The following is a 23967-nucleotide window of genomic DNA, read 5'->3' on the forward strand; positions in this document are numbered from 1 at the left end:
TTGCTGTCTCACAGTGCTGAGGTCATAGGTTCCCAACAGGGATCCATTTGTGTGGATGTTTTACCTGTGTTTGTGTGGTTTTCTCCCGGTTTCCTCCCACACTCCAAAAACATACTGGTAGGTTAATTGACTTTTGACAAAAATGGACGTGTATATGTTAGGAAGTGTAGAATGTAAGCTCCAATGGGGCAGTGACTGAAGTAGATGATTACATATTCTCTGTACAGCGCTTCACAATATGATTGATGCTATATGAATAAATGATCATAGTAATAAGTCCTCAAAAAATATGTAGTTTACTTTAATAAGCATAGCTGTTATGCTGTACACAATGCAAAAAGCAAGCAGGAGAGCTTACAATCAAATGTGGAGGTTGAGAAATATAATAATGTTTGAGTTAGGGATTTGCAAGGAGTGGGCTGGAGTTTAATGGATGCTAAATAAAAATGAAGACTGATGTGTGGATGATTGCTGAGTAAGATGAAGCAGTATGTGGAAGCATGTAAAATAGCAGGTGATTATTGAGCCTCAGAGAAGGCAAGTATGAAGGGTACTTTGAATAAATGAAACGACGCATATATAATTTTGGGTTTTTGACCACAGTCCACTTTGAACACCAATTTAACTCTATTTCTTTGACCTAAGAAAACGACTGTAAAGAATGCTTCACCATTAGCAGGCTCGCTGAAATGTCCTGTTATATAACAAACATTATGCTGCTGGGCAAGTCTGCACAATTAGTGAAACTATTAACTGTCTAGAGGGAGAGCCCTCCACAAAATCCTGTCATTTAGAAATGAACCTACACGCAATGTAATATAAAACCAACACACTTTATTCTGCAGATATTTAACATGTAGCCAACATTTTTATTTTTTATACATTTAACAAGCAAATATGCTACATACTTCTATCCTTATCTTTACAAACACCTGTCAGTTTCACCTATTCACTGCACCAACATGTCTGCCCCACATAATACACATCTCATGTATTATTATGCTTTAAAGGGAAAGTGACTTGTGAAAAAAAACATTTTTTATAATGTGTTTTATTTTAGTCTATAAAACCTTTTTTTTTCCAAATATATATATATATTTATATATTTTTTTCAATTTAAGGTTGGTGTTTATTTGAACTTCTGTACTATCTTCTGAGCTTTCCAGGTTTAAATTAATAATTTTGAAAACTTTCCATCACCTTCTGTGATGATTATGTATTATATCTACTGACTGATTGTTATTTTCTGTTGAATTCATGTATGACAATGTATATTGTATGTAACCTTGTAATGTAATCTCAACGTGTGCTGTGCTAGATGACATGAGCTTGAACCTATGCAGGTCTTTTGAACTAGTCAGGCTGGGATAGATAAGGATCTTGGAGGAGTTTGAAGCCCCAAAGTTGTAAACCATCTAGCCACTCAAGCAGAGCAGAAGTGAGAGATTCTCTGAGGTGCCTAAACATATTTCTTAGTGATAGATAATTTACTTCGGAAAGCTCTGTGTCATTTTGGGAATCAATCTGACTTAATTGAAAATGTAATTCCTAAGGTGGGGGTGAAGAGCCTATAAGAAGGGTTTAAAATCAAGACTGAAATGTCTCATTTTTCTCAATTGTGTTCCCTCACACACCAGGTCTTAATTACTAAGTAGTGACTCTGATTTTATTTCCTATTTTATTTTCTAAAACTTTTTTGTGTAACATATTGTATGTCTTGTTATTAATTTTTGTAACTAATCCTTGGAACAATTTCAGATTAAATCAATTTAATCTAGTATGTTCTCAGTGATTCTTTGTGAACTTGCAAAGCCCAGAGAGGCTCATGCTATAGGTGTATATGATTTAAGTGTGAAACATTAATAAGTGGTTCTGGTGAATATAAGGACACCATAATAAATCTTTTGTGGTGGCATAAAAGGTGTATTAATTACTAAGTGACTAAGGTAACGCCAGTCAAGGCCAGCTGTTCAGATTGCTGTATCTGGGACAGGCTGGGTGTTCGTGACACCTTCAGAGGTGCAAACAGAAATGAGCGAATTGCGCATATTTTTATACGCGATAATTGTTGCGTGGATTGGAATCAAATTTATTTTTACATATGGTTACACACACACTAGCGTATGGGAATGTAAGAGTAACATAATGAATGTGGGAGTGCGATTGAGGGAGAGGAAGTAGTTCATATGTATAGCTGTATTTATAGTTAGGGTGATAGCTACCTTACAGAAACAAGGAATCATTGTCATTTGTTGTGACTTTATTAAAATTCTATATATAGAAAGGATTGTTGGGTGTATATTGTTTTGTATTAGGCAGACACTACTCCTCACTCATCCTAGGAAAAGTTCTTCTAGACGCTACTATCGCGCAGGTTTTGGAGTTTATGCATATTCTTTACCTTATATGTTATCTAAAGAGCTGCATGTTTGTGCCCATCATTCAAAGAAATTGTTTTAAGTGTACAAACAACAATTTATATAGCATCCAAGCATAAAATATCATTTGTTTAGAGCTGTATAATGCATTATGGCATCATTTGACACCACCTGATTCCTATATGCCTTTAGGCATAAGACTCTGTACAGCTGAGTGCCTTCCCATGATAGATGTAAAGAGGAAAACACAGGCGGGCAATGAATAATCCTCCACGCAGTAATTTGTGGTTACTTAATTATTTACTAAACTGTTAACAAATTCTGAAGTTCAGTCTCTCACATCTCTATTGACAAGCACTGAAAATCTGAGGCCTAGCTAAAACAATAATATTTGAAGCATAACAATGGTATCTCATTCTTGGATACATTGCAGGGCACTAGTGGAACACTGGGCTGAACATTCAAGTCATTTCAGCAGTGGGCTGAAAGTGGGCTAGGAGTACACAATGAAAATAGAGAACTGATTTACAGGTGATACTAACAGTCCTATAATTTGCGAATGCCCCTTATGTGTAGAGCATGGTGTCCTAATGATAGGATTAGCTTATCACCAACTGTGTTAAACCACTATATGAATGTTAGAATAGTGACATAAACGGCCTAACCAAGGAGGGAATGATTAGAAAGTTCTTCAAATTCTTTGAGTGTCACCTCATATGGATTTATAAAATTACTACATTGGAGTGCAGAGCATGGCAACAGGGTAAAAGGTAAAATATATTTCCCCATAACTGGAGTGCCTATAAATATAAATTATATATGTATGTGTATATATATATATATATATATATATATATATATATATATATATTTGTGACAGAGTCACTGGAAGGAGGTTAAGTGGCAGGTACATAAGTCCCAGGTTCCTGTCCTTTATGTTTAAAAAAGACTAATCAAGAGATGCACCTGTGAGGTGCCTGTGAAAAAGCAGCTAGAAGAGGCAATCAGTGTCTCAGAACTGGGGAGGAGGTGAGCTGCTTCCTGAAACACTCGGCTGCAGTGAGCAATAATATGTTGCAGTTCTGTGCTAAATGTATTAGCTAGTTTACATGTTTATATTTTGTTTTGTTTACAAGCTGGTGAATAAACTGGCTGGGGCTGTTATCCCGAAACCTCTGGAATTGTGTGGTTCACTGCTGCTGTTCACCAGAGGGATAGTACCTATTCCCCTAATATATATATATATATATATATATATATATATATATATATATAAATATATATAAATATATATATATATATATATATATATATATATAAATATATATATATATATATATATATATATATATATATATATATATATATGGAAAAGAAGGGGGGGGGGGAGGACAAGGCGCACAATAGTGTAGTATTTAAGTAATAAACAGGCCAAGAGAGGTCTAACAGTATAGAGACCCTTACACCAGGAAATGGACTAGTGATGCTTAATGTGGAGGTATATAACAGAATTCACACCAGCCACTCTAATGTGAATATGCGTACCAGAGATATGTCCTTTAAGGCTTATCTGATTATACAGCCAAGGGGAATGGGTCACACGCCTTCCATATCCAATATACGATCAGTGCCTCAGAAAATGAAGCAAAATCACAGATGTAGTATTAGAATAATAAAATGTAATAAATGTATAATAGCCACTCACATATTAGGTAGCAAATGATCAGCTTTGCTCAACAGCAACCGATAATCCCCAGTATACAATGCAGGTGATCCTAGATGAGTATCACAATATAGTGGATTCCCCGCAGTCATAAAATAAAATCGATAAGGTATCACGGATAGAGTCTCAATGCGTTTCGTCCACTACAGTATCGGACTTCATCAGGAGAAATATTTCAATACAATATTCTTGTATGTGTTTGATATGGCTCTACTGCTAAAGCCATAACTGTTTTTGTCTTCTTTTTATATATGCATGACGTATAATATTCTAACAAAAGCCAATATTCTTTGTGAAATCTTCATAACAACTCTGACCACATAAAATGTTCAATTCCTTGTTCTTACCAATTGGTTAAATAAACTGTTATTTATATTTTTATATCGTTACTACTCTCCTTGTAAATTAAAATATGTACTCTTCCATCATTAGGAAGATTAATATGCTACACATGGAGTATATTCTCTCTGGTTGGTTTTCTCTAACAGTTCAAACACATACCAGTATGTTGATTAGCATCTGACTATATTTTTCTTTTCGTCTCTTTGTGGAACCTAACAGAAAATAACTAAATAATATATGTCCGCATAGAGTGGTGGGAATTTAGACGCTTTTTTTAGTACAATGAGATAATATGTTCCCATATATTTTCTCCACCTGTCCAGCTATATTAATATTCTGTGCCAATATATAAAACATGAGAAATTGAGAAGTGCTTGGGAGCATAAACTAAAGTCAAACTATACGCAGTCTAACAACACTTTAAAATCCTCTGCGGAAAAAAGTTTGTTTACTGTCACATTGGTAAGGAAAGTGCAATAAATGCTTCTGTAAATGTACTTACTTTCTCTTGCCCAGAGAAAAGCAGAGCTCATCTCTTTTACATGACAGGGCTGTAATTCCATCAATTCCTGTTTCTACTTTAGGCTGTTTCTGAAATAAACTGTTGTTGGTGACTTTACCCTGAACACTACCTTTACTTTGAGCACTAAATTAACATTGCTGTCAATATTGTGACATTCCTTTTATCATGTCTAAATTATTTATTGCATTATTATTTCTCAAACACATTCAGCCTGTCCCCATAGCCAAGTTTGCCAATATTCTTGCGTAAACCTCATAGAGTTAGAGCAAAACTGAGCTGAGATTCCTCTCCATAGTAATGGGTAGTGGGCCCCCCTAAGTGTAGAAAATCATTTATCATAAAAAATAAATTTAAAAATGACAAGGGACATTGTTCTTAAGACTCAGGGCTAGATTTACTAAACTGCGGGTTTGGAAAAGTGGAGATGTTGCCTATAGCAACCAATCAGATTCTAGCTTTCATTTATTTAGTGCATTCTACAACATGACAGCTAGAATCTGATTGGTTGCTATAGGCAACATCTCCACTTTTTCAAACCCGCAGTTTAGTAAATATACCCCTCAGAGTTATTAATATAGTTCCTTATTATTTTTACTATTTCTATAAAAGAACGTACACACTGAGCAAGGTTTTTAGTTTGATTTTAAATACAACAAGAGATAGTGCTTTCTAGATTGATTTTGGCAGATGCTGCCGATACGGAGTAGCGCTGCCCTCAACTATGCGTCACACAGATTTTCACACCAAAGCTAGTTTATTTTCTTTGGCTCTGGTGCTTGCAATAGTATTGGGATTTTACTTTGCTCATTTTGGCAGCTGTTTACACCATGGTAGGTCTGTCTTTCTTCCCTTTATTGGAATGCAAGTAACTGATTGAAGATCAGCAACTATGATATGGCAGAGTGTATCGGTATCTGACGATATAGACATTATGTCCAATTTTACCATATTTAATAATCACCGGTGGACAATGGTGCAATATTGTCCAAAGCGTGTTTGTAACTTATGATTAAACAATAAACAGTAGCACACAGTAGATTCCTGACATGGCTTCAGGAAATGCCTAGAAATCCTAGGTTTTGCATCATAACGGGATGTTACTTCTGCATCCCAACATATAATTACTTGCTATTGGAAACATGTAGGGCCTGAATAATTAAGGAGAGTAAGGAAAAAAAAAGTAGTAAATTTGATCCTGGACAAACTATATTACAATGTAAGGGGTGCAAATTAGTTTGTTATTTTGCACATAAAGAAAATACTATCTATTAAAATTGATAAATTTAAACTATTACATTTGATATAGGACAAGCCCTACCCCAACTATAAATCTGTCCCCACATTTTAAATTGACCTCCTCCTCCAATGCAACATGGTTTTTGCCAAGGTGCAAAGTTACTCCTTTTTTTTGCATTGCTCTCCTTAATGACTCAGGCCCATAAAGTTTTGCTGCCCTATCATTGTGACTCTATAGGTAAAAAGTTGGCAGCTTTCCCCCAAATATGTTTGATACAGGCAACTGATTCTCATCCATAATGGCTATTAATAATGAACACGTGTTTTGTTCTCGTGTTAACAAAGCATTAACATTTATTAACCCATCTAAAAGCTTCTCTGTGTTATCAGTGTTTGAGTTTTTAAGAATGTGTAAATGTGCTTTTTTTTCAAAACAAAAAGTAATAAATTCACACTTTATGCACCTATTGTAGTCCCCTTGAGTGCCGTTTGCTTTTGCTTCTTTTAATCTTTTAAAATTAATGCTGAGACGTAGAAAGAAAACGTTTTTTCCCGTGAGTGAATATCAGTGAGACTAGTCATAAGGTTTTCAAGTATTGTATTTCCAAAGAATTCTACTTGTGAAGATAACTGTAAACAAAAATTCCATACTTGCAAATTCGATTCTCTGGAGTTGTTTTTTTCTATATTTTAAGAACTGAAGTGCGAGTGATCAGTGAAGACCTGTTTGATGGACAATTCTAACAGCACTTATGGAAATAAGAGCGCAATTATGCTTTCAAGAACAATCATCCTGTCCTATTCTGCAGTGACAGTAAACATAATTTTCTCTACAATGTTATTTTTTTATACAACAATAAATATATCTTACTGAAGGTAAGTACATTTAGGAGATTTCGGAAACCATGTGTTAGGAGTTAATTCCATACATTTTTTACCAGAGTCCTTAAAATTTTCAGAAAGCATATATAAAATTGCATACAAACCCTATTGGACCTAATTAAAAAGCGTAAATGCCAATAATTAAAATAAGTAAAATTGAAGTACGCATGCTCAGAATCAGAGCATTCGCCAGAGAACGCAGCAACGTCCAACTCATCTTCCAGCGTAAATTACTCTTACTACAGCCCAGGGCCATCTTAACAACATTACGGGCCCCCGGGCAAAGCAGTGCATCGGGGCCCCTATAATATATATATATATATATATATATATATATATATATATATATATAGAGGCCCCGATGCACTGGCTTTTTTTAAATGTACTCGCTCAGTGTCCCTTGTAGTTTTTCTTTTGCAGGATTTATTTTTTTGCAGGATTATTTATTCTTATGAAGAGCCTTGCCTATGGGGCCCCCTTGCCCGTGGGGCCCCCGGGCACCTGCCCATCGTGCCCAATGGAAAAGATGGCCCTGCTACAGCCTAATATTTCATTGGCTAAACGGGGAGAAGACTGGGTGTATGCACATAGTCAATGTACAGTAAGGACATGCCAAACTCAAGCACACGCAGCAGCATCCGATTCAAGCTTTGGGCATCTGAAAGGCACGTGATTTTCAGTCATAACACTTGCACCAGCTACAGGTCTGGTGTATATGCTGATTACTAGTGATGATGGCTGTGTTTGCAAGCTAGAACGTGTTGACATTAACAAAATCCTAATAAATGTTAAGTGACTTGATATTTCACATATGTATTGGACGTATCCTGCAGTGTCTTGACAGTAGAGCGAACCTAGACCCATATTCATTAACAGATGTATCTTCAGTTCTACTTATTGTTGAATACAGATGTGAGTATGCCCTATATATGTGTGTTTTAAAAAAATGCATAATACTTTCATTTTACATTCCTAGATGAATCAAGCACATTATATGTAACTATAAAAACATAATTTATTAATATGTGCAATATGTGCAATGTGTGTAATATGTTCTATTTTTTATAAGTAATTTATTTAAGTGTGTGTGTATTCTAAACATACTCACCCCCTTCATGACCAGGTTGTTTAAATCAGACCAATTTTTTCCAGTCTACTATGTGTTTTTCTTATGCTATTGCAATTTTACAACTCTGACAATGGTAACAAGATCTTTCTTTCTTTTTTTTTTTTAACTTGACACACTGGGGAGACTCTCAAAACACCAGTACATTGAAGTTATTATTATTATTATTATTATTATTATTATCTATTGATAAGGTACCACAAAATATCAGCAGCACAGTACAAGACTTTTACAGTAGTATATAGAAAACAGTCAAAAATATCCATAGCACCTTACAAAAGACATAAAAAACAAATACAAAGACTGGATATATGGTTTAAACATGTTATACACAGATAACTTGGTAATGTAGATCAAGTTATTTACAAGCACAGTGAGTGAGAGTGATGGTAATGTTCTGTGTGAAGTAGACCTGGGCTCAAAAAGAGAGGGCTAGTGAAACAGGCCTAAAGTTACTGAGGGTAATGTAATAGTAGAAGCAGAACATGAGGAAAGAAGGCCCTGCTCATGAGAGCTTACATCCTAAAGGGAAGGGGTAGACACAAATAGGGTGGTCAGGGGCAAACATAGGGGCGGTTTCTGTTTCTCCAGAAACCCCTCCCCTTCGCAAAGAACGGGGGCTAAACAGTGCCCCTACATAGCGGCACTGTACTGTACAGCAGCCGCGGCGCTGTCAAAGAAGCGTCCATGGTGGTACAATACAGCACCGTTGTGGACAGTTCTTTGACAGCGCCACGGCTGCTGTACGATACAGTGCTGCCGAAATGGAGCTCTCTCTCTCTCTTTTTTTTCGGGGGGGACGGGGGACACCCCCTTAAAAATCCTGCGTGCGCCCCTGCCGGTACTGAGTGGGGGAGTAAAGATAATAACTGAGGCAAAGAAGTTAAGAGGAGGCCTGATAGGCTTGAAAAAAGAAGTGAATTTAAAGGGTACACTTGAAGCTTTGGAGAGTAGATGCCAACGTGATTGCGTGGGTGATCGTTCCATAGCTGGGGAGTAGCCCAGGCAAAGTTTTTGAGGTGGGAATGGGAGGAGGTATTTAGCGAGCGTGGTAGTGAGGCAGCGGTTGTTGGCAGATAGGAGGGGATGGAAATGAGTCTGAGTAGAAATGAGGTTGGTGATGTAGGTGGGAAGGATTGGTTGAGAGCTTTGTTGGTGTGGGTAAGGAGTATAAATTTAATTCTGTAGGCCACAGGGAGCCAATGTAGCAACTAGCAGAGAGGGAAAGTTGAGCTAGAGCGATGGGAGACGGCTTTAAAATGGTCAGCGCATTCAAGATAGATTTGAGAGGGGGAAGGTGGGAGATGGAAAGGCCAGAGAGAAGGAGGTTGCAGTAATCAAGGTGAGAGCTTATAATGGAGTGAATAAAAGTTGTGGTGGATTCCAGAGTGAGAACGGTCTGGTCTTGGGTATATTCAAGTGGTGTAGGTGGCTGCAATTAGAGAGGGACTGAATGTGTGGTTTGAAAGAATGGGAGGAGACAATAATGACCCTTAGGCAACACACTTGTGGAACAGAAAATAGGGTACAGAAAGAGAAAAGGGAAAGATGATTATTTCAGTCTTGGACATATTGAAGTTAAGAAAGCACTGAGACATCCAAGATGAGATGGCAGAGAGACAGCAGGAGACACGACACATCAAGGAAAATGTAAAGGTCTGTGAGTGAAAGATAGATTTCAGTGTTAGCAGCATACAGGTGATACCTAAGGCCAAAGGAGCTGATGAAGTCACCATGGGCGGAGGTGTGGAAGGAGGAGAGTAGGGGGTCAAGAGAAGGTCATTAGTGACCTTAGTGAGGGCAGTTTCATTGGAATGAAGGGAGCAAAATCCGGATTGGTGTGGGTCAAGGAGAGAGAGAGATTAGAGAAAGGAGGTGAGCCAGGCAAAGAGAAGGAGGGAGATAGGGGGGCAATTAAAGAGAGAGGAAAGGTCAAGGAGCGGTATTTTTAATATGGGTGAGACAACAGCATGTTTGAAGGAGATGAAGAAGGTACCAGAAGTAAGGGAAAGGTTAGAGAAGTATTCAAGGTGGGAGAAGATCACTAAAGAGACGGTACAGTGGAGGAGAGAAGATATGGGGTAAATTGGGCAAGTGTAGTGGGGTGAGGATACCAGCAGATACCAGAGTGAAGGAAGAGAAGGTGGGTTGGCCAGGGAGTTGTTGTACAGTGGGGAGCAGGGGGTGGACATAGAGTAGACAGAGGAGGGTGGGATGGGGTGCAAGGTTGGTAGGGAGAGGGTGGAGTGTGAAGGTGCAATCAGGAGGAATTGTCATGATATATGCACTCAAGGTTGGAGGTAAAGTGGGGGAAGGAAGGAAGGAAAGAAGAAAGGAAGGAAGGTTCAGAGCTGCTCTGCATTACCGGAGCGTTTAGTGTGCTGGAATTGAGACGGAGACCAATGAAGCTGTATATTTACAATAGAGTCAAGTGCACTGGTAAGGTTGTGATTACAGAAGAAGACTACCTAATTGGGGTAAAAATGGTTGTGGTGGGGGGAGAGAAGAATGTTGTTAGGTCAATGTTGTCCAGGTTACCGTTGGAGAGAGTAACTTTAGAGGATGAGGAAGATGAGAGAAGTGGGGAGATGCTAAAAGACAGAAGACAGTGGTTAGAGAGAGGTAAATGTAAATTTTTGAGGTTGGAGACAGTACAGAGGTCGGAAAAGACCAGATTTAGGGAGCGCACACTGCAGGGAAAGGGAAAAAACTTACAATTAAATTATTAGTAACATAGCAAAGAGATTGCTAATAGACCCATTTAATATGGATCTATCAGATCGGCTTGGAATACCAGGGGTAAATGTATCAAGCTGCAAGTTTCCAGCGGGTTTGAAAAGTAAAGGTATTGTCTATAGCAACCAATCAGATTCTTGCTATCATGTTGCAGAATGTACTAAATAAATGATAATAATAATAATAATCTCTACTTTTGAAACCCGCTGGAAGCTTGCAGCTTGAAATACTTACCCCCAGATCTCCCTCATAGAGGTCTCTTCAATACCTTCCATATATATCCTGACATGAAGTTTTCACATAATTTATCTTTCAAATGTGGATGCACATAGCACTTCTGCATTAGTTGTACACAGTGTTTGGTTTCAACATGTGGGTCTTATTCATAAGAACACAAGGTTGGCACCAACATTCATGTTCTATTTGCGTGCAGTGAGCACAGTATTGCAAAGCTGCCATGTTTATGGATCTTTATAAATATCTAAAGGAAATATGTATCTCCTTTTGCGCAGTTTTATAATTGGCATATGGGGTTAAAGCACTACCCACCACAATTCAGTCAAGCATTTCCTTATTTCACAATTATTACTTGTGTTTTATTCTGAATCAACAAGTAAACCTTACTCAGTAGTGAAAATTCCATATCATCTTAAAAATTCAAGCTTTGCTGATGCCACCTCCTATTTTGAACTGTTACCAATATATGTAGCAAGTTTTAGACTGATACATTTGGCCAATAACACATCCCTGTTTAAGTACATGTCAAAATTGCAGGTCTTTAAAAGAAAATGCATATATTTATTAGAGATGGGCGGGTCCGGTTCCCCGAGAACCGAACCCACCCGAACTTTGGGTATCCGAGTACTGAGCTGAGTAGCTCGGTACTCTCCCGCCCGCTCCGAATCCAAATCGAGGCCGAACGTCATCGTGACGTCGTAGGATCTCGGGGCTTGGTTCTCGCAATACTTCAAGATTATAAATATACGCCTCCACAGCAATCCATCGCCATTTGACGGAGGGAGAGAGCAGGGTGTAGTCACAGGCTGATTAGAGCTGGGACAGAGAATACAATATTCCTATTCCAATTGCTGTAACAAAAATTGCTAGAGAAGAGAGGAGGATAGAGGTTTATTTTATTTTTTTAATATTTGTCACTCCCCAGTGCTTTTGGGGTGTCCCCCATAATTGTGCATAAATATTTCTGGCTGTGAAAATTACTATCTGTCAGCAGTATCTACCAAATACTTTTTAGCACTCCCCAGACCTTTTGGGGTGTCCCCCATAATTGTGCATAAATATTTCTGGCTGTCAAAATTACTATCTGTCAGCAGTATCTACCAAATAATTTGTAGCACTACAAGTGCTTTGGGCTCAGAATGGATTGAAAGCAGTCCACATATGAGCAGAATCAGCAACCAGGTTCTGTCACCAGTCCTGATGGTAGTGTTCCCAGTGCGTCATCTGGCCAAGGCGATGTCAAACTACACAGTGTTTCGAAATCAGTCCAAAAAACAAAAACAAATTATTTTTTTTACTGTGTTGAAGTGAAAAAGAAGTGTTACTGAGCAAAAGTTAAGTGCCGATAAAAAAAAAATTGCCAACATGCCATTCTACACACGCAGTGGCAAAGAGAAAATGAGGCCTTCACCTTTGGCTATTAGTGGCAGATCCCAAAAAGTTACCGAGCCTACAATTGGTGCACAACTACTGTTACGCATCAAAGCTGAGCTGCAAGATAACAGTAAGGCATTAGAGGATAATGTTTGCTCTGATTCACAAATGACACCAATCCCTGTGGAGAGTCCATCCAACAGTGGTATGTCTAATCGTGAGCATTCTGTTAGTGTACCCATAAAGAAGGGCCCTTTCAGCAGTTCTGCTGATGTGTACCTGAACAGCCCGAATGCAGCCGGTGATACACAAATTGAGTATGCCACTTTGGAAATAGAAGAGGATGAGGGGGAGATTTCTGGAGGTGACGAGGGCGCTAATGAGGATGTTGATGATTATGATGTAGACAGATACCAAATTGCCTTTCTCAATTTCAATTTATATTCTAGATTATATAACTGCTGAATAGTTTTCTATATTACTCCTAGTGGAGAAGGGATCTGATGCAGACAGATACCAAACTGCCTTTGTCCATCTCTTTGTATATTCTGCTTTGTTTATATTGAACTACAAGTGGAGGGCGGGGTGGGCATAGATAGCCACCAAACTACCGTGGTCCATTTAATTTTACTTTCTAGTTCCACAGTCTGTGCAGGCTGCTTTGTTTATATTGAACTACAAGTGGAGGGCGGGGGGGGGGGGGGGGGCATAGATAGCCACCAAACTACCGTGGTCCATTTAATTTTACTTTCTAGTTCCACAGTCTGTGCAGGCTGCTTTGTTTATATTCAACTACAAGTGGAGGGCGGGGGGGGGGGCATAGATAGCCACCAAACTACCGTGGTCCATTTAATTTTACTTTCTAGTTCCACAGTCTGTGCAGGCTGCTTTTTTTCATATTCAACTACAAGTGGAGGGTGTAATATACACCCAAATCACGATGGCTACATTGCCAATAATTAAACCAGGTTTGTCTGTATGATTTGCAGACAAGTGTTCGCATTAAGGACGGCCTACCAGGGATTAAACTGTTTTTTAATAATTTATTAGCTTTAGAATTACCTCACTTATCTAAGAAACTGGTGGAGCACTAAATTAAGTTATTTTAGACCAAAAAAATTGTATTTTTTTCAAAAATAGCAAAACAAAACCAAACAAAACCAAAACCAAAACAGGCAAGGGCGGTTCTGCAAAACCAAAAACAAAAACCAAAACACGAAGGTAATTCAGATCCAAAACCGAATACAAAACCAAAACACGGGGGTCAGTGACCATCTCTAATATTTATCCACCAAGTGAAGCAGAATTAGATTTACCACAGATGTTGCTAGGTAGTAGAGTAATAGTGTAATGAGTTTTCTTCATCAATAGTGATACACATTTGTTTTCCGTAAATCATTAAAAGCGGTAACCTTTATTCATCTTCATTAATAAATACAAATACATGGTCATTGGCCACATTCCATTAACATAATGTCATATAGAAATTATATGGAAGTCTATGGAAAAGCTGGGAGCCATGAAAGCATAAATAGATAACTTCCTCATCAGAATAATAATATCAGTGAATATATGCCTGCATCAGTATGATTTGTGAAAGCAAATTAGTTCCCCTATTTTTTAATTTCACTAGGACAACTAATTGGAATGTAATGTGGAGAGGGAACAAAACTACTGAAAACCAAATGAAGCATTCCAGGTGATTGCTATGCAATAAACTGTCCTTGGGAAAGTATATTGACAATGCCTCATTGGTTTTTACTGTTGTCGGCTCATGATACATATGTACCGAAAGCAAATGAGGAAATATACAGATGGAAATAAGTGGTGATGCCTGCTGTTATTTCACTGCAACATACAGGTTGTCAAGAGTCAAAATGATGTACTAAAGAGGATTTGTCAGTGTTTTATACAGTACTGATAATTTATTTTACAGCATTAAGAACCAGACTCACCATTATTTTATTGTACACAGATCTTCTATTAAGCTAATATGCTATTCTATCTGATTAGCTTGCTGATTGTTTAGTTGCAAATAAAACTTATATATACCTATATAGCTGTCTCTGTATTCTAATTGCTGTTAGTCATTTAGAGTTCACCTAGACTTTAATAAGCCCACCGGTTCCTTACATATATAAACAAGTAAGTAAAACTAATGGATAGCAAATGTGGGTTTAAAAGAATAGGAGCAAATAACAATATCTTATTTCTAAGTCAGTATATTTGAACCAACAGTCTAAACAATGTTTCCTAAGCTATCACTATGGTTTCCCTCTGGACACCTTAGTCATTCATAATAGAGTATGGGTAAAGTGTAAGTCATCATGAATTCATGAATAACAACAACTTGAATATATTTTCATTCTAAATAATTTTCTATACTATGTAAACATAGTTTAAACTACTTTTCTAGATTGAGCCATTAATAAAAGGCTTGTGAACTGATCTGCTGAAAAGATAACTACTGACTTAATGTCGCATATCAAATCATGGAGAGATTGCCATTTTTCATAAAGAAAACACATTAGTGTGAAAGGGATAGGATAGAAAAACAAATCGGGTGCATGAGCATTGTTTCATTTAAAGGATATATTACATATATGCCTCTGTATGCAATGAAGTAAAGAAGAGAAGTTGAGGACAGTACTTGCAAGACGATTTAATTCAATGAATGGAGTCTTGCTCAGCATATTAAAAGTCTGTAAAAAGCTCATGAATGGCAAATGTTCTTTTGATGTAAATTTCAGCCCTGCTAAACCTATGATTAGCACATTAAAAGAGCATCAAATTAGATTAAACTTTATATTCACTTTTGAAGCCTTGAGCATTCATTTGAATAGAGACCTGCTGAACACATACAAATTATATGTTTCCTGCACATGCACAATTAAAAAAACAGAACATCCTGACATCCCCAACTTATCCAGTGTAATAGGTGCTGGTAACACAATGGAACAACACCTAACAATGGAACCCATAATTTCAGCTGCCATCAGAAATTGTGGGCCCAGTACCAATGAAAAGGCGGAGCCTACACCCCAACCATCTCCCCCCGGGTTTGGTGGATGCAGTGAATAACTGTGGAGCCATGCATACCATTGATTTGAAAATTGCCTCTAAACACTGTTTGATGATAAATTGATGGAAATTCCCTCACCAGCACATTTGTCCCAACCAGCTCCATCATTTATACAGATTAGGCACTTAAGCAATATTAGCAATATAAGCATACATAATGGAATCTTTAGTATTTGAATGTCAAGTTCTTATTTGCTAAACTGATAACTTTATAGGTTGGCTTATGTGCAGTGCAAGTTCTGCTAGGCCATAAGCAAGACATATTTATATCACTAGTTGATAAAAAGACAATAATCCTACTGTGATTTTTTTTTTAGTTAATGAATAATCCCTTGAAAACTAACCTCTTTCATCTGGTTTCTGGAATTAAATTTGATGGCTATTTCAGAGATTGCACTCTTACTTTAAATACCTAAGTGTCAACCCCCCCGCCCCTTAATTTTATTTTTATAGTTCTGGCATGTGCTTTATAAGAGAGTACTTTATTTACAGGCTTCTCTCCTCACTGCTGCTTCTTTCCCTGCTTCTCTTCAAATTCTTCATCTTTTCTGCTTGTCTAGGCAGTACCTGTTGGCTCCTCAACTGTTCGGCGCAATGTTATGACATCACGTGTGACGCTTCCGGACAGAGGGAGTGAGGTGGGAGCCTGATATAGGTGCCGACTTCCTTACGGCCTTGCACTGGTGTTCCCCTAGTAGAGGGTGGCCTGGGTCATGTGTTCCCGCTTAGTCAGGATAAAGAGAAGCTCACTGCTGACGGATCATCGGCGGGCCCCCTGCTGAGTCCGGGCCCCATACGTTAGTACTTCCCGTACACCCCTGATGGCGGCCCTGTGTATGGAGACAAGATAGTTTGAGCTGATAGTTATGACAGACGAAAATCACAGATCTGATGGTCAATCGTGTAAAACCTGTATAGTATGTACGCATGAATCGACATGCTAATCGGGACTTTCAGTTGTTGATAAAATTGTTAACGATATCACATCTGGAGAAATCTTCTGTAGTGTGTATCCAGCTTTAGCCATAGCAATCCTTATCTCATGCTAAAAATTCCAATCTGCACTTTTCCTCGACATAATTTTCTCTTCTATTAAATCACTGTCCAAAGTTATGGAAAGGGACACTCTGATTTCCTTCACTTTTAATGGATGTAATTTATATAAAACATTTACCAAACGATATCGCCGTATATATGAAAACAAATGCACAAAATAACTGTGATGTTGCCCATTCCAACCAATCAAGTTGGTTAATTTGTAATTTTATGTAGAAGACTTTGCTCAATGCTGCCATAATTTTACAATGCAATATGGTTAAAAAGTACAACATTTAACATTTTATTAACATAAAAAAAAAAAAAAATTACAGATGTAAAAACTTTAAATTGACATATAACACACCACCTGCTATTGAAATAAATAGCATGTGATGTGTTAAATGTCATTTTTAAGTTGGCTACATTGGTATAACCACTTGCAAGCTTTACTCAAGTGAAATGTAAATACTGTCTGTATAAATGGCAATCAGGATTCTCTCTTAATCAACATCCTACTGTCATTTAAATTACAATGTCAGCTGAGGAGACTTTAGTTGTGAGAAAAAACAATAAGTCTGTTTTTACAGGGTTTACATCAAATGATACAATCGATTCTTGAAGACATTTATTGGGAATTCATTACATTTTTCCGTATTGCCAGGCAAGTCTTCCTTGAGGGGACACACAATAATCTGCAAATAAATCTATGATGTTATACTTGGATAATTGTGAAACGCCTGACTTATGCAGACAGTTTGGAGCCTATTCTCTATCAATTCCCTTACTGAACTATAAAGGACGAAACAACCTTACCAAACCATATGCATAGAAACAATTTTTCAATCTACCTAACAAGTTTAAAAATGTGTTCTAAAAGAAAAATGTAAAAAGCTTTTAAATGAAGTAAAAATTAAAAATATTAAGAAGAATATAAATTGCCAGCATTAAGCATTTATTTAAAAAGAGTTACAAAATTAAAGACATCATGGGCACTTAAAATGATTCGTGATACAAACATGCACAGAAATGATTTAATAAATGTTAAGGGAATCTACTAATTTATATAAATATACTGTATATCAAAGTTTAATAATATCCATGAAATAACTGAAGGGTTTGTAATTAACTAAATATAATCATCCTTTTTTTGCTCCACTGTAGCAGTTTGTTATGTTAATCGGAAGATGCTTCTCTAACTAAATAGGCAGACAGTGACTGACAGCTTGTTAGCCTTGCTTTGCACAGTGTGGATTGGTGGATTTATCTATAGCAAAGGCTGCTGTAGACCTCTTTGTAAGTCTGTTAAAGCCTATAGACCCCTTATTGTAGCCCACACACCTATCTGTGCCAGATATGATATGAATATTTTAGTCATTCCTATTGCTGACAAAGTCACAGGTTCATAATTGAATGAAATGCTGAATTTAATTTAATGGAAAATATGATTTTGTTTCCCCATGCACGTCCATGGACCTCCTGAAATCTATTCATGGACCCCAGGTTAAGAAGGGGGTGGGGGGCTTTTTAAGCTGCATCAATTCCCATCAGGACTCTGTTTGAGAGGCCTAGAAGGAGGTATCTGTCTTTAATGGAGTATGGGGTTAAAACATTTTAGTTGACTATTAGGTTAATATTGAATAATAATAATATATAATAATATATTTTTCTTTAATGGTTCAGATCTGAATTTACCAGTTTATGGATTTAGTGATCCTTTTGGTACAAAGGGAGATAATCATTCAAATGCCTTTGTATAACACAGGAGCATAATCTGCTACTCTTAGACATTTTTTTCCATAGAACGTAGGAATGATTCCAGGAAGATCATTCTGTTTGTTTTAAGTTATCATTTAATGTTCCGGTCTCTAATATAGAGTCCTCTTATGAAGTATTTGAATGAGCAAGATTTTTTTGGCCAGTAATACTGAAGATTTAAATAGATAATTCTCAGTCAAGAATAATGTTTTGATTTAGATGACCACCTAGATTAACAGAACCACAATTACTCAATTTGTTTTTCACAGGGATCATGGAGATCTTAATTTAAGAAGGTATTTTCCTTCTGTAATGTCCTTTATGGAGTAGATTGAAGAGGAATTTATTTCTCCTAAATACTGTCCAATTGCTCCTAGTTGAATTACCTATCCCAAACTTTATGTGTGTATCTATTGTGTTTTGGCTCATTCGGAGGCCAATCTTAAAAACTGTTAGACAACATCAGTTATATACTCTCTCTGATTTATCATCATGACTTTATTGAAGTGTTTCATCATGACGGTCACTGATGATGAATGATTGATATGGCAGTATACTGAGAAGTTAAATATATATTATTTTTAAAATCAAATGTGATATTTGCAACATGACTTTTAAGAGAGATTTTGGGTACAACGACCTTTCCAACTTTCAGAATAAAGTTAGCTTTGCCACAAGTTTGACTTAATGGACATAAACTCTAGTGAATAGTTGACCAAATGTACCTTATATACAGTTATACATTTTACATTGAGCGTTGCGGAAGGACAACAGTGACAGGCTCAGCAGCATTGATCGGGCCCGTGCTACTGAGCTCTTTCAAGGCCCCCCTGGATGCCTGAGGCCCCTGGGCTGTAGCCCAGTTAGACCTCGGGTTAATCCGGCCCTGCATCCTATACACATGCTAAAATGACAGACGAGAATAGGGGGAGGGCTATATATAGAAATTATAGATTCCAAACTCACAAAAATCAACATTTTACCAGAAATTATGCTCCGTTTTCAAATCCAAAATGGAATACAAAATGTGTTCCAGTTCGAAGCGGATCCCCAATATTCAGATCTGTCAGATTTCTCCGAATCCGAACTGCTCATCTCTAATTTACACTGAAGTGTATTATAACTTAATACTTAGTACCTGATTGTGATATATCAATATGTATTTAATACTTACAGGTGAAAGGCCCTAAATGAACAAAACATGATTGTTACCCTTCACTTAATATTACAGATATGGGAAAAGTGAGACAGGGTTAGACACCGCACCAAGCAATACTGGACAATTTGGAATGGAAATAGAATTGATTCACTATCCTTTTAGACATCTTTAAGCTGCTGTATTATTTGAAACATGAACTTGATTATAGGGGCATATTCATCCTTTCCAGTTATTAATTATGGACCAATTAGTAAACAAAAATGTACAGCTATTACATTATTTTAAATTATATAATCAAGGACAAATAAGTACAAAGTGCAAACCATAAAAGCAAGGTAGTAATAAATGGCTACGATCATGATGAGACATTTGTGTACACATATAAAAGACTTGGGGCCAGAAATCATAGAATGTATTGGGGCAGAAACATCTAAGGTAGGTTAACTGATATAAAGGTAGTACAGGATTACACACATTTAATAATGTAAATTCCTACCTGGCTGGTAAAATCTAATCCATTACCCAAATAATTTTTGAATCTGTTTACAGTGCACAGGTACTTCATGTAGATATGGGACAGTAAGGATAGTACTACAGAATTATTGCTTTAAATAATTACTAATACTGAAACAAATACCACTATGAACAGGGCAGAATGTTATAGGTTTATATCACAAAATTATTATTATTATTATTACCACAGTGCTCTTATAGCACTAGACAGTAAGGAAAACAGAACATACTTAAAAAAGGAAAATATATAGTAGACAAAATAAGTGCAGACATAAAAACAAAAGGGTAAAGAGGGACCTGCTCATGAAGGTTTACAATCTAGGAGGAAAATACAGACAATAGGAGCAAATGTGACTCAATGTGGAGCTTGGGACAGCAATGAGAATGTACCAATGTTAGTAGTGTAGATGGTACAAGGTTAGGCATTTGAGGTCTGTTTTCAGAGAGCATTTAAAGATTTGTAGGTTCAGGGATAGTCTGATCAGAAACTGACCAGGTTTGGTTGGGAAATCTATAGGTGAGTACATGAGAAATTTTCTAGGCAGGAGTAAGAACTTTACATCAGTTTGTTTATCATAGAGGAGTCAAGGCACAAGTCATAGGCAAATATAAGAGCTCATGGGGGGTATTCAATTGGCCGCATTACTGTTGAAAGTAACGTGGGCTGTGCATTATTCCCGTTATTACTGTAATAGTGCACGTAACTACCGTTATTACAGTAGTTCTAACGCTGGCTTTTTGCTTGCAGCTCCCTGAGCTGCGAGCAGAAAGCCGGGTTAAAACTACCGTAATAGCGGTAATAGTTTTAGCGTGGCGGCACTTCGGGGGGAATTGAATTTTACCCTGTGGGGGAGATTATATGTAGATGAAATTTGATATATGAGATGATATGGTGGTGTTTAGTGATTTGAAGGTGATGGTGAGAAATTTGAATTGGGTCCTGGAAGATATGAGGGGACAGTGTTGGAATTTGCAGAGAAGAGCAAGAGAGGGGGACAGGTGAAAGAGGAAGATTTCTGTTTCCGTAGCATTTAGGATGGATTGAAGCAAGGATACATGAGTGAAGGAAATGCCAGATAGGAAGAATTTGCAGTAATTGAAGTAGGAGATGAAAGAATAGAGTTTTGATTGTGTCTTAGGTAATATAAGGGAAATTATTTCAAAGTTAGTGGAGACTGGATAGAGGAGAAAAGCAGAATGCGGAGTCAATAGTGATACCAAGGAATCCGTGTGGTGGCCAGAGCTGCTTTGCTAGGGCTGAAGTGAGTTTGCTGTTATAGAAAGAGGTAGCTAAATCAGATCAAGACAGAGTAGTTAAAGAATAAGGGCCTGATTCATTAGTGATCTTATCTTGTGAGAAAGTTAAAATGCTTATTTTAAGAAGAAACGGGGAGATAAGAGTGAAGTTAAGATGGATTTTCATCTTAACTTAACAAATTCTTCACTTACGCAGTGGATTTTGCTTCTTATCTCCCTTTTCTGAGGATGCACAGAGTCGATTTCCTTAAGATAAGCAAAAAACGTCAGATAAGATCACTAATGAATCAGGCCCTTAATGAGTATTTTTAGTAAAGATGAGAAGGGAATCGAGTCACGGGCATATAGGTATCACTGTGTGTATGGATTTGGAGGCATGTGATATTGAAGGTAAGGAAGCTGTGGTCCCAGAGTGGGATGGTCTAGTTAGCAAAACATAGCTCTCCATAGAGATGAAACAGAAGCAGGATAAGATGATTGCAGTGTACAGAGTCTTTGTATGCTATTAGCCAGGGAAATAGAGACAGATTTGAAGGTGAAGTGAGTAAACTGAAGAATCACTGAGAGGAGACAATACAGGAGTCCAGAGTTAAACTATATCACTGACAAAGCTGGATAGAACAGAAGAGAATTTTAGACCTCAAAGGTCCAAACAAGTCAGGAGATGTCACACCTAAGTATCTGTACCCAGACTGGGTTGTATCTCTGGAACTGGCCTGGTGACTATGATGACAAAGCTGAGTGGCCTGATAATGTTGCTCTGCATGTAGTGAATGGACTGGTGCAGATGGTGATTGCACTAGCAGAGGTGAGCAAACAGGAAGTGGATTGCTGTTCCGGACTGTAAACGAAATGTTGAATCAGAGTGGAACCGGAATACTTGAACCGGAATGCTGAAAGAGGATTGCTGTAACCGGAATGCTGGAAGTGGATCATTGTAAACGGACAGGAACTAGAATGCTGTAACCGGAATGCTGGAAGTGGATCACTGTAACCAGACTAGAACTAGAATGCTGTAACCGGAATGCTGGAAGTGGATCATTGTAATCGGAATGCTGTAACCGGAATGCTGAAAGTGGATCACTGTAACTGCACTGGAACCAGAATGGATGGAATCAGAGTGCTGGAATCAGACTGGAGCCAGAATGTAGACTGCACTGTCAGAGCTGGATTAATAGCAAGACTGTAGCAAGATAGATAGCAAGACTGTAAACTGCTGGGAACCAGGTTGGCGTCTGAAATACAATGTTGCACTGGCAACAGGTAAGAGCTCCAGGAAGTCCTTTATAGTTGTTGTTGATTCCTGATTGGAGACTGCAGTCAGCTAGGCAGAAGCAGCCCTCTGAGGTGCTGAGATGGATCAGTTGACTATATCCAGCATGGCAGCTCCCATGAACTGATTTTGGAGGGATTCTGGAGGCTGTTATCACCTTATTGGTTGAGAGGAATCATGCCACTGAATCCAAGTTGGCCACACCCATACTCTGATTCTGGAGGGATCTCTGGAGATAAGACAGACTGGACAGCATCTTACAGAGAGTTTTGAAACCAGCAGAGCCTGAGGACCGCAGAGACAACTTGGAAAGGCAGTGAAGAGGTAAGTGCCAGAACATGAGAGCCTGGTGTGTGACAGGAGAGAAGCACACCTTAATTTAATGAGTTAGATGTACATTGGCTCATGCTCAGCACAGCTGTAGGGATAAGGTCAACATACACAATGACTCATTTGTGGCAGAGATAAAGAGGCAATCCCAATATCCTAACACAAGGTTTCTGTTTTGGTATTGTGGTTAAAGAATTTTGAAATGGATGGATGTGAGTTTGTCACAGATCACCTCCCATACAGAGTATCCTGTGTAATAAAATAAAGAAACCATTGACAAAGCGGTCAGTGTGAACCATCAAAACAACATCAAAACTTGACCCGATGTTAGATAGCCAGACCTGGCTTCCACTATAACAGGAGGCATGAGAGGACTGGTGTCTCTATGAAACAACATCAAACACTTTTCTAGAAAACTAGATAACTATGTCAGTAGTTAAAAATCTCTTAGCAACATTATTAGTGACAAAGTAAAAATAAATCATTGTGATTCTTTTGACAATACCTTCCTACAGTAAACCCATATTGAATTTTGTATTGTTTTTTTTGCAAGTTATCTAATTCTAAATAGCATCTTAAAATTTTAGCAGTGATTCCATTACCTTTCCTTGTGCTGAAGTTAGACGTACTGGTCAGTAATTACCAGAATAGGGTGTGATTACATCTACAATACCGTGACTCCTTCAGAAACAACTCTTGTCATTGGAGACTGATTTAACAATTTGTGCTGCTATTAGATAATGGAACTTCTCTAGTACTCAGGAACATGAATACCATATGGGCCCCACTCTTTTATTAAATTTAGCTAATTATGCTATAGATTCATCCTATGTTTTATAAATGTGCTGTCTCTTTTTTTTCATGCTATTTCTTGTTGATTATCCATTTTCTCTACACGTATCTATAAATAACTGGGAAACAGACTTGTGTCCATCAACAAATTGTTTTCGTCTAGATAATACACATTTTGTTTTCTTCCTTTCTCGTATATCTAATTAATGTAT

Source organism: Mixophyes fleayi, chromosome 5, assembly GCF_038048845.1.
Source record: "Mixophyes fleayi isolate aMixFle1 chromosome 5, aMixFle1.hap1, whole genome shotgun sequence".
Classification (NCBI taxonomy): domain Eukaryota; kingdom Metazoa; phylum Chordata; class Amphibia; order Anura; family Limnodynastidae; genus Mixophyes; species Mixophyes fleayi.